The following is a 14947-nucleotide window of genomic DNA, read 5'->3' as shown; positions in this document are numbered from 1 at the left end:
GGCCTCCTTTCGCAAGGCTAAGCATTTCTACTTCCTTCAGTCTCTGTATACTTTCCGCTAGGGCAGTGCATTGTTTCCATTTCGTCTAAGGCAGGGTTTCTCAGCCAGGGTTCCATGGAACCCTAGGGTTCCACAGAGGTCACTAGGGGTTTGTTTATTGATTGATTTGATTTGATTTGATTTGATTTGATTTGTCCCTGCCCATCTCCTCCCATTGGGGTTCCCTGGGAGATCACGATTTATTTTAAAAATTATTTCAAATTCGGGCAACTTCACATTAAAGAAGTAAGTTTCATTCTTTATTTTTAGTTTAAGAACACTGTTGATGTATATATACAGGCCTACACATGAAATGAAAAGACTAATGTTGTAACTTCTGGCCTATATTTGAGCCTGAATGTGCAGGGGTTCCCCGAGGACTAAAAAATATTTCAAGGGTTCCTCCAGGGTCAAAAGGTTGAGAAAGGCTGGGCTAAGGAATGGCAGAGTTGCCTTTATATGCACACACAAACACAACCCGAAGCATCTTCTTGTCTTCAAAGCACTACACAAACATGCTTGCCTCCTGGTTGCCCATCTCAGCATTTCAGTTTTAAATGATGTGTCCAGAACAGGACACAGTTGTGGAAGGGATCCGACCAGTGCAGAAGAGAGTGGAGGCATTATTGCTGGTGATTTGGAAATGAAACTTCTAGTGACACAAATGAAAATTGCATGTGAGTTTTTAGCAGCTGCTTCACTTTCCTGACTCATACCCAGTTTGTGATTAAGTCCAGTGCCAAGATGGTTTTCACATATTCTATTCCAAGCACAGTATCCCCCATTTTGTACCATCCCTTTTTTCTGAATTTTTAACAGTAAGAAAGATAATACAAAATGAAATTAGAAAATAAAGGAAAAGTAGAAAAAGAAGGGAGAGAGAAAAAAGAAGAGAGACAGAAAGAGAGAAAAAAACAGAAAAAGATATTTAAAGAAGTGACTTCCAATCTTCTTTACAGCAGTTACAAGCAAGCTCAATAACTCCCCTCCCCCTCTGAAGTTACATTACACAGACCACTTCTTCCCATATCTCAACCCTTTTCCATCAGCAAATCCAGAAATGATTAACAATTCTGTCCAATTTCAGCAAAAAAAGTCCATAAAGGTTTCCAGTATTTTATAGGAATGTTTATCTTATCCCTGATGAAACAAGTCAATTTTATATTTTTTTCTTTTGCATAATATTCAGACATTTTTCATCCTTAATTTGACATTAAGATGTTGTTGTAGGATCTGGTCTCCAACCCCATTTTGAATCATCACGTTGATTTCTTTTTCCTAAATAAAGGAACTCTGAATTCCCACCAATGATTCTGAGCTCCTACCACTGATGTTTCTGACATGCATCATTTTAAGAGTGAAGTGCTCAGCAAGCACTAACATATACTGTACATGTAACCAGAAAACACTGTATTCTCTGCATCAGCCAGTTACCCTCCATACAAATTGAATTACAATTCCCATGGCCATTGGTGAACATGGATAATGGGAGTTCATCGTACCAGCTTTGGCTGATGCACCAGTTGTGGTCCTTTCTGGAGCAGGAAGCCTGTCCTAACAGTCAGAAATCACGCTGAGACGAGGAGTAGGTCTCTAGTGTTTATTACTGCTACATAAAACAGAATCCTAACAAACTGAAGAAGCGTGGGAAAAACCCAGACAGATAAACCCCAAAAGTTAAGGCGGGTCTGATCTGTGTCTCTTTGAATGGCTGCTTAATTCCTCAGTACTATGCATGCGTTTTCCACCCTGGATAGAGGCCCCCTCCTGCTCGCCATCAGTACTAATGACAAAGCCCTTGTGGTGGTGACTTATGCCTTGATCACCTCTAGGTTAGATTACTGCAATTCACTCTACTGGGAACTGCCTTTCAAGATTACCTGAAAATCAGTATAGCAAAAAAAACCCTATTCTGTGGGTTCCAGATCTCTTGCCACTTGGTTTCCATACACAAATCAAAGTGCTGGGGATTACCTAAAAATCTCACATGACTTGGCTCCAGCTGTCTTAGGACCTTCTCCTCTAAGTAGAATCTACCGATCCTTCTCAGAAGGAATTACTTTCAGTTCTCAACCCATGTGAGGTTTTTTTGTTTGTTTGTTTTTAATTGTGTCCAATTCTCAGAGACTGCCTGGACAAGTCCTTGCAGTTTTCTTGGTAGGTTTTCAGAAGTGGTTTGCCATTGCCTCCTTCCTAGGGCTGAGAGAGAGTGACTGGCCCAAGGTCATCCAGCTGCCTTTGTGCCTAAGGCAGGACTGGAACTCACGGTCTCCCAGTTTCTAGCCTGGTGCCTTAACCACTACACCAGACTGGCTCTCAAATGAGGTTAAGGGGATGTAAAACTGGAGGCAGATCTTTTCTATGATGGAACATTTTGTCCCCACCCCACCCCCTGCAGCCCCCTAATAAATTATATTTAATTTACATTTGGCTTTTAACTGCTGTATGGATTCTATTGATTATTGGTGTCTTTACTGTTACTGCAAACCACCAAGAGACTTGGGTAGAAGGAAAAATATGTGTAATAAATAACTGTACGGCAGGTGCCTGGTTGGGGAAAAGCTGGTCTGGATAGGTACTGTTAATTTGCCCAAATAACCAGGATGTAACAGTGACTCAAATCTGTCCAATAAACCACTTTTGGAGGCAGGGGGAGAGAAAAGTAAGCATATTCTCCCAACCTTATTTGGATATTTTCTGCTGGTTTTCTGTGCTGGATGTCACATACACAAAGCAGGAAGACAATAGGGCAGCATTTCTCAACCTTGACAGCTTTCAGGTGTGTGGCTGTGGAATTCTGGGAGCTGAAGTCCAAACATCTGAAAGTTGCCAAGGTTGGGAAACACGGGAATAGGGAACACCAATAAAAAGCTACTTCCAGAGCTACAAAACGATGTTTAGTTCTTCCATGCCAACCATGGTGGGCCGTCCACAGATCAGAGTTTCTCTTTCTTAGACCGACAGCACTGTTTTCTCATTTCCCCCTTTTTCTTCTAACCCACATTTCTACTAAAAACTGCTTCCTTCACAGATCAAGACTCTGCTTAGAGCATCAGATCACTGAAGGCAGATTCATACAACCAGCCCAACAACAGTTTAGCCGAATTTCAGAATCATCATCTGCAGCAATGCAACTCTCCTCCCCCACAGGCAGGAACCTGGAGGATATGGATGCCACAACCCTCTGCTGCCAGAGCCAGTTGTGGAGAAAACCAATTTCCTTGCAAAACGATTCACCCTAGAGGCGTAACTTGATAAGAAACATGCATTGCCCAAGCGGACTGACTTCCAGGAAGTTCACCTCTCCTGAACACCAGCTGGCTCCCATCCACTTACAGCATCTGGTCAACCCAACAGGCTACAGGACGGGCAGAGGAGGAAGAGGAGAGAGAGAATTGTTTGCACCAAGTTGGAACCTCCTGAAGAATTCAAAGACAAAGTCATTGACAGTCTTTCCCTTGGCTTATCTTTCCACTTGCGCACTTACCCACATTGGTGAAAGTTGCCACACCTGCGTTTGTGCAATGCTGTAAGCTTGGGTTAATCTTAACCCCGGTGATATCTTTTACAGCCTAGCATGATTGATTAGTTTATAATTCAGCACATTCAGCAAACCCAGAAAAGATGTTAATTCAGTAGCCAGGTGAGGCGTGTGGCACCATCATGGCCACGTGGTAACATGGGGCTGTGGAATTGCACAGCACTGAGAACTCCTGGGGTTTCAGGGCCCTCATGCCACCTCATTGCTCAATAAAAAAATTTTTATTGCATCCTGCACAAGCCCTGGCTGTTTGGGAGAGGCATCAGCTTTCTCAACAAACCTCCAGGATCAACAGTAGCAGGCAGAAATGGTGTGGCTCTTCCTATGGTGCAAAGACTGAATGTCAGAGGAAAATGTGTTGGCTGAAACCAGCCTGTCTGTGGTCACCAGGAACACTGGGGTGGCATTGCTCAGAGTCTTGACCCCCATCACTTCAAATCCAGTCTCAAATCCTCTCATTATTTAACAATACCCTCTTTCAACATTTATTCTTCAAAAAGACTGAACAATGACTCACAGTAACCTCCAAATTTACAGTAACCTCCCCTGTTGCAGTGACTTCCAGGAATGGGCCACGAGTCCCTGAGCACCACCAGCATGGTCCTCAGGCATGATGGCAGGGGGAAGGACATCCCACACATCTGGAAGCTCCCAGAAGAAGACATCCCTGACAAAGCCTTTTTAACACGTTCAGAAATGCTTCTAACCCACAAGAAGGGTGTTTTCTTCTTTTTTGAAGGGGTTACTCCCTTTCTATCGGCAGCCATGACTCTCCTACCCTCACCTCTTGCTTACAACACATTTTTATTATCAGTCAATTAATCCCAAAAGTGCAGAAACTTCATGCTACCAACAAGAGTGTGCACTGCCAGGGCTCCTGTCTTCCAGGCTGTACTGTGTATCTGTGAACGCTGGACCATCAGCAAGGCTGGATGAAGAAGAATAGATGCCTGTGAACAGTGGTACTGGAAAAAATTGCTGAAACTGTCTTGGACCCCTAGAAGAAGTAGTCATCAATAGTAGATGAAATAAATCCAGACTGCTGCTGAAAGCACTGATAGCTGAGCTAAAGCTTAAATATTTTGGATAAATAATGTGAAGGAAACCCTGATGCTGGAAAAAAAAAATCAAAGGCAATCAAAGGACAGGCCCCCAGAAGACCAGGTGGCTTGATACCATCACTGAAGACATGACTGGGAGCTTCAAAGGACTCAGAGAGGCAATTCCTGGTAGACAATCTTGAGAAAATGACACCCATTGGGTCACAGAGAGTCACAAGCAACGGGCTGCCTGATCAATAGTTCCTTGGTAGTGTTACACCAAGTGTATAGATAAAGAGGAAGTAGGGACATACAAGTTCATAGGTGGGCGCCTGAAGCTTGTCCTTAGAGTGGGTTCTAGGTAGAATATACAAACAGAAAACAAAAATCACAAACGCATCCAAGCGGCCCTATCTGTCTCACCCCAAGGCCTGGAGGAACAGTCAGGACTTTAAGGCTTTCCGGAATGCCAGAAATTCACCCCAATTCCCAACAAGAGTGCTGCCCTGCAGGAGAACGTACCAAACAGCTTTCTCATCAGGTCCCAACCATGGTGAGAACATGTCAGTGCAACAGACATACAAGCTTGGGTCAATTTCCACCGAAGGAATAAATGTTTCATTCATACCTCTGGCCCCAGGCCTGAAAATGACTTAGCAATGCAACAGAATTGGAGCAATGTGGTCAATGTGTCACTTTCATCCTTCAGCATGAGACCTCTTCAGTTGTCACCAATTACAGATCCACACCACACTGTTCATCCCCCATTGCCACATGAGTCAGGGCCCTTCCAAAGCAGGTGTTAGGTCTACAAAGTTGTGCCCCAATTCGCCACAATGTAGAGCCGTTTAGCACCTCCTACAAACATCAAAACAGCCGCAGCGTGGGTTGGGGGCTTGCCAAATTTTAACCAGACACAGGCAGGTGGGCTTTTCAAAGTGCTTGCAGGAAGAGAAGGAGACAACGTCATAACTTTGTGTTGCCACAGGTTACAATTTCTGCCAATCATAATTTGTTCTCACCTTTTTTATCTCCACTTCTACCGCAGCCAGCAGAGTAACGTACAGACTGCCCCACAGTCTGAATTAGAGCTTTCAGGCCCACAAATTAGGGTGGGTTTTTTACAAAGGTGCCCCATAAATCCATCAGCCTTGCCAGCCAGATGTTTGAGGAAAGGCTGGTCGGCTGGCTAGCTACAGGGCATTTCAACCTAACATGCTGCTGTTTGATGTACTGACTTTAGCAGAGAAGATACTTACTAAACAATCCATTGCAGGGGGGGAGGGTTAAAAGTTGGGGTCCACCACCACCCCCATCAAGTCAGGGATATGGTTACAGGGAAAATCTGATATTCTCTACTCTCATGATGTTTGGAAAGGCAACAGGGCCTACAGTCTGTGTAAAATCTGGACATACCTTTAGTGAATTTACCCAGCGAGACAGCAACACCTAACCAGCTTTAGCTTTGAAAAACTTAGATTGAGAAACTAAACAGAATCACGCTTGCTTAGTGCTTGGAGGGGAGACCACTAGGAAATTCCAGAGTAGGCTAGACTGGGAAGGGACTATCTGAGAGGAAGACCAGGGCTAAGCGCTTCTGCACAGCTGCTAAGAAAATTCCACAGATGTGTGCATGAAGTCACCAGGAGCCAAGCCCAACTCAAGGAGACTTTATAGTACCCTGCAGATGTCCTTAAGCATTCCTTCCTTTTCTGCAGAGTCAGATCACCTGTGCCCCCTCCACAACCCAATCCGTCTCAACTACAACGATCCAAATTGCCAACTACCAAGAAGAGCCTGGCAGGGCCCTTTGTGCTTTCAAGCAACAGAGGTTTGACTGGTTTGGCAGAAATGTGTAGGCAGAAAAGAATGTGTTATTTGCACAGAGCTCAGTTGCATTGGATCAGTGTTTCTCACCCAGGGCCACTTTAAGAGCCACCATGGCTGGCTGGGGAATTCTGGGAGTTGAAGACCACGTGTCTTAAAGTGGCCAAGGGTGAGAAACACTGCATTGGACAAATGAGGCAAAATAAAATCTTCCAAGGTCTGGAGCTCACTCCGGCCATCAGCTGATGCCTGCCCACCAAGCCAGGGTAAAGAAGTGGCAGAGCACTTTTAGAAAGCTGCTCAGACCCACGGAATTCAGTGGGAACCTCCTTCCCCCACCTGCCTTTCTCAGTTCATCCACGCAACCAGATTGAGCGCTGGTTGTTCAGAACTGAAACTTAAGGTCAGCCTCCTTCTCCAAGCCTGGCTGGGGATGACAGGCACTGCAGCCCAACACATCTAGGTTAGGAAAGCCTAGATGACCTCGTGGGTTGTATTTTCTTCCCATGATGGGGTCATCCTTTGGGGGGGTGGGGGCAGTGAGGCATTTAGAAACTTCCCTTTAGGTTCTGAGGCTCAACATCTGCCAGAAGGCCTCCTTCCAAGTAAAGCCCAGCCTACTCGAAAAGGGGAGTAAGGGGCTTCTCTGGGCCCCCACCCCGTAACTCCCGAGGGCAGGGTCTTGCAGGCCCGACCCCCATCGACCTGCTGCCTGGTGGGCGCCCACCGTCCAACCTCGACCCCCCTCACTTCTCCCACCCCGCTCGCCAAGCCCTGCACCCCATAGCCAACTTTCGCCCCCTCCCTATAACCCGCTCCACAAATCCACGACCTGGGTTCGCACCACACACGTCTGAGCTTTCAACGCAGCAGCAGCAGATTCAGCAGCTTCCCGTTAGCCAAACTTCTCCGTCGGGCGAAAGCAGAGCCGCGATCGCCGGGTCTGCCGCTCAGCGGGACAGAACGGGTCGTGAGAAGACTCCTCCGGGCACAGGGGACTTCTCGGAGCGCCTCCTCTGCGTAGCCGGGTCCGAATGCCAGACCCGCCACGTCCCCACTTCCAGGGGGTCCCTAAAGCCTTCTCCGCTCCTCACTTCCCACCCCGGGACCCCCGCGCGCCTCTCCAGCCTTACCTGCCGGAGCCCGACCGCACGCGCGGCTCGGCTCGCTCCCGAGCTTCGCCCCCGCGCTTCTTTCTCCAGCCGCGGCTTCCTCCAGTCGCAACTCCCCGCCAGCATCGACTGGGCGGAGCGGCGAGGGGAGGGGGGGAGCAGCCGAAGCAGCCGAGGGGCGGTCGATCTCCGAGGGGCGCCCCAGCCGCTCCGGAGTCCGACTGCGCTCGCCCGGGGACAGCGGAGGAAATCCCACGCCCGCCCGCTTCCGCGGTTACCGCCGGCCCGGGAAGCCCCGCCCCTTGGTCCTGGCCCCGCCCCTTGAAGTATTGACACGATTGAAAGAGGAAGCCGGGGAGCGTCGTGCCTCCCCCTCCATCAGAGCGGGGGAAAAGGGGTGCCAATGATGCTTTTCCTTCCAGGCCGCCAACTGGAGCTCCTCAAAGAAGCTGCATGCCTTTTGACAGCCCTTACAACAATCCTGCATGGTAGTCCAGTGCTGCTATATCCACCCTAGAGATCGCTGGAAGGGAAGACCAAGGGGGCTTGGGAGGGGGGATTATTTAAGACCACCCCGTGAGCCAATGGGGCAGGTAAGATAGGAATGTGGCACCTGCGTTCTCATCGTTATGCGCTGTGTGCAGGTGTGAGTGGAAGAGAGATCAAGCAAAGGAGAGGGATGCTATCAAGTCCAGCTCAACTAACAGAACATCATCACTCAGAGTTGAGGGGTTTTTTTATTATTATTCAGATTCGACTCCTGGCCTCCATGCAGCTTTCTTGCCAACAAAGCCAGTTTGGGTGGTTAAGGCAACCGGCCAGAAACCAGGAGGCTGTGAGTTCTAGTCCCGCCTGAGGCACAAAAGCCGGCTGGGTGCCCTAGGGCCAGTCCCTCTCTCTCAGCCCAAGAGCCAATCAGGTGTGGTAGGAGAGTTCTAGTCCCGCCTTGGGTGTGAAAGCCGGCTGGGTGCCCTAGGGCCAGTCCCTCTCTCTCAGCCCAACCCACCTCACAGGGTTGTTGTTGTGGGGAAAATAGGAGGAGGGAGGAGTATTAGGTATGTTCACTGCCTTGAGTTATTTATTTATAACTGCTGATACTCGCCCTGCAAGAATTTGGTGTGACTCACGATTTTAGCCTAATTGTGGAGGCGGGGAAGGTTGTACATTTTTAAAATTGGCAAGAAACCCCTCTTTGCCAAAAAGATGATAATTTGAGCATTGATTGGTTCAGGGCCACTTTCTTCCTCATCACTAGACCTGTGCATCAACTTTGATGTCCAGAGAGGACTTTCTTTTTCAACTCACCCACTCTCATAAACAAACTTTCTCTTTCAGCTCCTTCCTTCTCTTCCCACCCATCCTCCTTCCTTGGCTTGCTGTCTCTGCTCCATGCTAGCCAAATAATCTTCTAGCTAATACGAACACCCCATAAAGTTTAAGTCTGCTGGACTTTGAGCTGGTTTTTTCAGGAACTTCTTCCTTGAGTGAGTGTCACAAGATTCAGGTTTTTAAAAGGTTTAAAAATCAATACAAACAATCCATTTCATAAGAAGTCCAATTCTCCTCCCCATTCTAATGGAAAAGGCTTTTTGAAGTATATTTTGTTTTGGAGTTTATGTTTACAGAATAAGCTAGGAACAATAACCCTGTTGCAACTTTTAACCAACAGATGAATAGGTGGAAAACATACACCTTCTGAATCCTGGGGATTAACTCCATTGAATTTAGCAAGAAGCTTATTGATCCTGGTAATATGCTGATAAGATTCTTAATTTACCAGGACAGTGTTATGAACTAGACCTGCTTCCCAAAATAGACAGTCATGACAAAGGAACACAAAGGCGTTGCACAGCCAAATTTTGCAAACTGCCCTAAAATTAGGTACGACGGTGTAGGCTGCATCTGGCTGGGATCTAAACCGATACCCTCCCTGGATCATCCGGAGCTTCTGTATGTGACTGAAGAGGGACAACATGTCCCTGAAGCCTGGATTTGCTAAAGGCTGCATTCCTTTATAGTTTATAATTTCAGCCCAAGTAATGCGTATCTTTATTCGGTACCCCACCTACACCAGTCCTATTCTGTTGACATTTCTGCAGGTAAAACAACAGCATGCCATTTTCTCAAAGGCACTGGGGGGAGAAAGAATCCTGTGAAAATTATAACGACTGGGTAGAAAGTTTAGTTTTTGTACCTTCGAGTCAGTGTTGACTCCTGGTGACTGCCTGGACAAGTCCCTGCAGTTTTCTTGGCAAGATTTCGGAAGTGGTTTGCCCTTGCCTGCTTACTAGGGCTAAGGGAGAGTGACTGGCCCAAGGTCACCCAGCTGGCTTCATGCCTAAGGCCAGACTAGAACTCACAGTCTCCTGGTTTCTAGCCTGGTGCTTTGACCATACACCAACTGGCTCCCTGGACAGAAGGTAGACTGGATCCTTTCCAAGATCTCTTCCAAGCCTTGCATTCTATGACTCTGCGACACTTCATTTAAGTATTACTTATCACACGGAGCAACAAAAAGTAATAGGAAGGGTTATCCTACTCTTGGTTGCTGGCTTGGAGTGGCCAGGGGAGGCCCTGATCACACACCTTCAAGCGTATCTTAATAATAACCATCAGAATTAGGAACTTGCTTTTTAAAAAAAGGCAATAGACAATGCAATCTGAGTGGGCCAAGGATCTAGGTTCTGCACTCAACCAGACCTCTGATTGTTGATTTATTTCCTGTGCTTGCGTAAAATCACACCATGCTCATAGTCCTGATTCTCTATGCTGGGTTCAGGTTTCCCTGAATGCTTGCCAATCTAATCTTTCCCTGCTCCAGCCAGGCTTGTTCTTGTTAAAGTTGTACCATTGCCAGCTAAAATTACTCACACGCCGTTAACTCCCAAAGCGATACTGTCTGCACAGGTTTTCTGGTTTGGGCCACATACAGTTCCTGACAATGCACGGTGTGTGTGCTCCTCAATCAGTCCAAAAAAAGGAAAGGCACGCGTTGTGTCCACAAAGAAATGGAATGGAACAAACAGCGGTACCCGAAAATGAGAATCATTCTGCACCCGCTGAAAGAGAGGCAGTATCAAATATCTTTGTTTAGTTTCCCTGTTATAAAGGATGTTTGCCAAAGGCAGATTCTGTAGAATAAGTGAAAATGACCAGGATGCAAAATGCATAATTTTTTTCATGGGCAGAGTTGCATTATTTATTTTATTTTATTTATTTTCTATCCCGCCTTTATTATTGTTATAAATAACTCAGGGTGGCAAACATACCTAATAGTCCTTCCTCCTCCTATTTTCCCCACAACAGCAACCCTGTGAGGTGGGTTGGGCTGAGAGAGAGGGACTGGCCAAGGTCACCCAGAGGGGTGCAGAAATCTTGGAGACCAGCAGATGACAGGAAGGAGACATAAAAGCTCTCTTGGCTGCCACCTACAGTCAACTGGATTACTGCAAGCCAGATGCAAGCACCATTGGTTTGTCGAGAATTGGATGGTTGAGATGGACCTTGATGTCATGAACTTTGCAGAAAAGTGGGCATCAAGCCAGTGACCTAATGAATATATCTGGAGAGTTCCAGCTTGGTGAAGTTAGGTCCTACCTGAGGCTGTTGATCCATCATATTGTTACTTCCAAACCCTGTAGTGGCGTCTAAAGTCAAGAGATGCTTTTTAAGGTTCAGTCTCCATATTGGCACAGTCCCTTTGGAGATAAACATCACACCCTGTTTCCATGCACCTGCCAGAGTCCCATGAAGAAATGTCCTTCTCTGACCACAACTGATTTGGCCCTTGGCAGAAAGAAGGTGTGACATTGAGGAAGAAAATTGATGAGACACCTTTTTAGACCTGTTTCAGAATAGAAGGGTCTCCAACCTTTGAACAGTCTGTTTAATAAGAAGCAATCCTTTAACCCCATGAATGGTACAGTAAGTGTGGATAAAAACGTGTCTATTAGAGAATGCTTATTTTTATTTCTATATAGGATCAAAATAAAAAGGCTGGGTCCCAGAGAAAGGGACCCAGCCTTTTTTCTTTATGTCTGTTCTGTTGCATATACAGTCATGTGAAAAAGAAAGTACACCCTCTTTGTGTTCTATGGTTTTACGTATCAGGACATAATTAAAATCATCTGGTCCTTAGCAGGTCTTAAAATTAGGTAAATACAACCTTAGATGAACAGCAACAACACATGACATATTACACATTGTCATTATTTATTTTTCACATGACTGTAACTAATAATGGACATTCTGGATCTTGGGGGGAAAAATCCTTATATTTTGGAAGGGAAGCTCAAACCATCATGGCAGTCATAGGCTTCATTTTCAAAGAAAAATACTCAGTTTTTGACAGCAAGCATGCGATTGGTAGGTAATCCAGGTGGATTAAACTACCCTAGTGATAATCAACAAGGAAGGCAAAGCAAAAGGACTTGGACTGAAAGGAAGAATATAAATATTGGAGTGGTAATAGCTGTTAATGCTGTTGTTGTTATGTTGATATCCAGTGAATATCACAGACGTTAGGTATTTTCTGACAAGAAGGGTTCTAATCTACTGGGATTCTAGGAATCATGGAGGTATCGTTGTAGGATGTAGGCAGATTCAAGCAAGATGGTTTATTGGTAGGCTGACCATACGTCCCGTTTTGAACAGGACAGCCCTGTTTTTTTAACATTCCCCGACCGCCCCGTCATTTTAATATAAATATCAATTTTGTGCTGTTTTTTAAAAACGTTGGAGCCGTTATTGGGAAAAGCGGGAAAAAAATTGAAACTGAAAAGGAGGCTGACTTGGCAGTAGTTCTCAATCCGGTGGGAAACCCAGAGCAGAACCGCAGGAACAGCTGATCGGCGGTGAGCAAGAGGAAGAGTCGCTGCCGCCAATCAGTGCAGTGGAAGACGGTCGGAAAAGGGCGCCCAGCAGAAAAGAAGCCGATTGGCTCTCAGGCCAAAAGGGCGGGAAGAAAATAAAATAAAAGGGTGCGCCAGAGAGGAACAGGTTGTCGGGGACAGCCATTCACCTGACTCCTCCGTTCCCATCCTCCCATCCCAGCTCGCCGCCACCCTCAGCCCTCCTGCCACCTCTCTGCCCAACGCCACCCCTGCACCAGCCTCTCCAGACCCAACCACTGCCACACCTCCCCCTCCTGCACCTTCCCAGCTTACTGTCGATAACATTTTTTATCATCTTTTTCGTGAATACGGAATATTACATAAGTTTAACCCTGTCCTGTTTTGTCACCCTAATGTCCCGTTTTTGTCTCAAGGAAATATGGTCAGCCTATTTATTGGTTTATTTGCAGTCAGTGGTATCAAGTCCAGTAGATTTAAAACTTCCAAATATTTAGTTCCGCCGGCCACCAGGAAGCACCACCTGATCAGTTTCATGTTCATTGGGAATTGTCAGACACGAGTAGTCAAACGTTACCTACATCTCATGATTCCCAGTAAGGATGAAACCAGTAACATGGTGGCTCCTGGTGGTTGATGGAACTGAAAAGATCACACAGGATATGCACTGGGTAAAAATAGAGGAATTCCATGCCCCCCATCCAAGCAAAGGGATGGAAGCCATATAAAACCTCATACATGGGAGCATGATATAATGCAACATCTGTCTCCTCTGAGAACTTAAGGTGGACCATAATCACCATTTTCATAACTCAAATATATCTTGCATCCCTTTGGTATGACTTGAAGCACTCTGATTAGTATTGATATTATAACTGACTTTTTCTTTCCAAGTCTTTCAACTTTAGTTTGCAAATTCTGATATTCTGTTTCGTCTTCCATTGATTTTTCATCAGTTCAACTCTCTCCTGGTTTTGCTACATCTATGAACCCACTTTCATCATCATCATCATCATTATCATCACCATCGTATCTGGTGCGTTGGGGTTCAAGTGTCTATGGCTTCAAATCCCCCCAAATTTTGACCTCCCATTTTCTAAGATGTTTTCAGTTGTGTGATCCTGATAACTTTTGTTTACAGTTTCTACATAAATGCCAATGCATGATTTTTGCAACTCTATCATGACATTATGATGATGAGATTCATTATCAGAGTTGTACCTTTTTGTGGAAATCAGGCAACACTATCATGTTTCTACAGGCCAAGAGCTGGCTTTTGCAGGCTTCCCAGTTAGGGGCATCACAGTTGCCAAGACACCTGCTGGTATCCCATTGCCAACTCTGGCTTTGGGAATATGCTGCAAACCCTGATCATTACCAGATCATCCAGACCTGCAAAATATTGGCAAGAAGTTCTGCTAAGTGTTCCTTCTCTAGAGAAGCAATAAAACTTTCTAGTCCAAACAGACTCAGAGAGTTTTGAAAATTCAGATTGAGACTTGGGGTAGATGAGATCTATTCCAGTCACGCTGGGCCATAGATAGTTCATTCAATCAATTTATTAACTAATTTAATGTATTACATTTGTTATAGCTGCCCACTCCATTAGACTCTGGGCAGCTTACAAAATCCAAAAAAGCAATCAAAACTATTAAACGCACATAAACAGGCAGCCTGGATTAAAACAACCAGAACAATAAAGCATACAAACACAACAGGGACCCCACAAATACATTCACCCCAGGCCTGGGAACAGAGCCAGGTCATAAGGACTTTCTGGAACCCCAGGAGAGTGTAATGGGAAGAAGGAATCACCTTGAGGAACAAGATGTCATGACCTCGTTGCAAGGCACAAAGAGCCTCACAACGTGGATCATGATCATTAAGGAAAAGGGGAAGGAGATAATCAAACCAGGGATTAACACAAGCACCCAAAGGCACCCACACCCATGGACCCATAAGCAACTGAAAAGAGAGACGTCAGAGGAATGAAGATAAGACGCACATGGTGCCACGGAGGACACAACCGTCGCAGGGAGACAGAAGACACCGGGGAAAAACGCCCAAGCAGCCATCAAGGGTCCCATCAAGAGGGATCGGGGCATTGAGGGGTGGGGAAGCCCAGGGCAATACAGGAGGGTATAAAAGGGGCGCCCCCACACTACCTACCCCATTCCCGTTTTTCGTTCTGTCAGCTATCGTTCCAATAAACCAGAAATCCTTAATACCCATTAAGTGAGTCTGTGTCTTAAGCTGAGAAAGCATCTCAGGCAAGACCCTCCCTAGTTCTCACAGAGGGAGGGGGAAGCACGTTCAGACTTGCAAGATTCTGTTACTATAACCTTATTATAAAAGTATATTAGCATGCATGACGTTGGTTTCCTACTCTGGTTTACCTTGAAGGGCTGACAGAGAGTGGACCCTGTCCATATCTCTAGGGCAGGGTTTTCAACCAGGGTTCTGCGGCACCCTTGGGTTCCACAAGAGTCACTAGGGGTCCCCTGGGAGATCATGGTTTATTTAAAAAAATATTTCCAA

General features: G+C 46.0%; 1 protein-coding gene across 1 annotated transcript in view; it reads right to left on the bottom strand.

The window, feature by feature from the left end:
• The window catches only part of MCTP2 (multiple C2 and transmembrane domain containing 2), a 151077-nt gene extending 143442 nt beyond the window's left edge, over positions 1-7635 (bottom strand). The window contains exon 1 of the mRNA XM_063314329.1: positions 7581-7635. The gene's annotated coding sequence lies outside the window, so the exon portion shown is untranslated. The remainder of the gene's footprint in view (positions 1-7580) is intronic.
• Between the last annotated feature and the right edge of the window lie 7312 nt (positions 7636-14947).

Source organism: Candoia aspera, chromosome 13 (assembly GCF_035149785.1).
Source record: "Candoia aspera isolate rCanAsp1 chromosome 13, rCanAsp1.hap2, whole genome shotgun sequence".
Classification (NCBI taxonomy): domain Eukaryota; kingdom Metazoa; phylum Chordata; class Lepidosauria; order Squamata; family Boidae; genus Candoia; species Candoia aspera.
The sequence above is the reverse complement of the archived record's forward strand: the minus strand, read 5'-3'. Positions and strand labels throughout refer to the sequence as shown.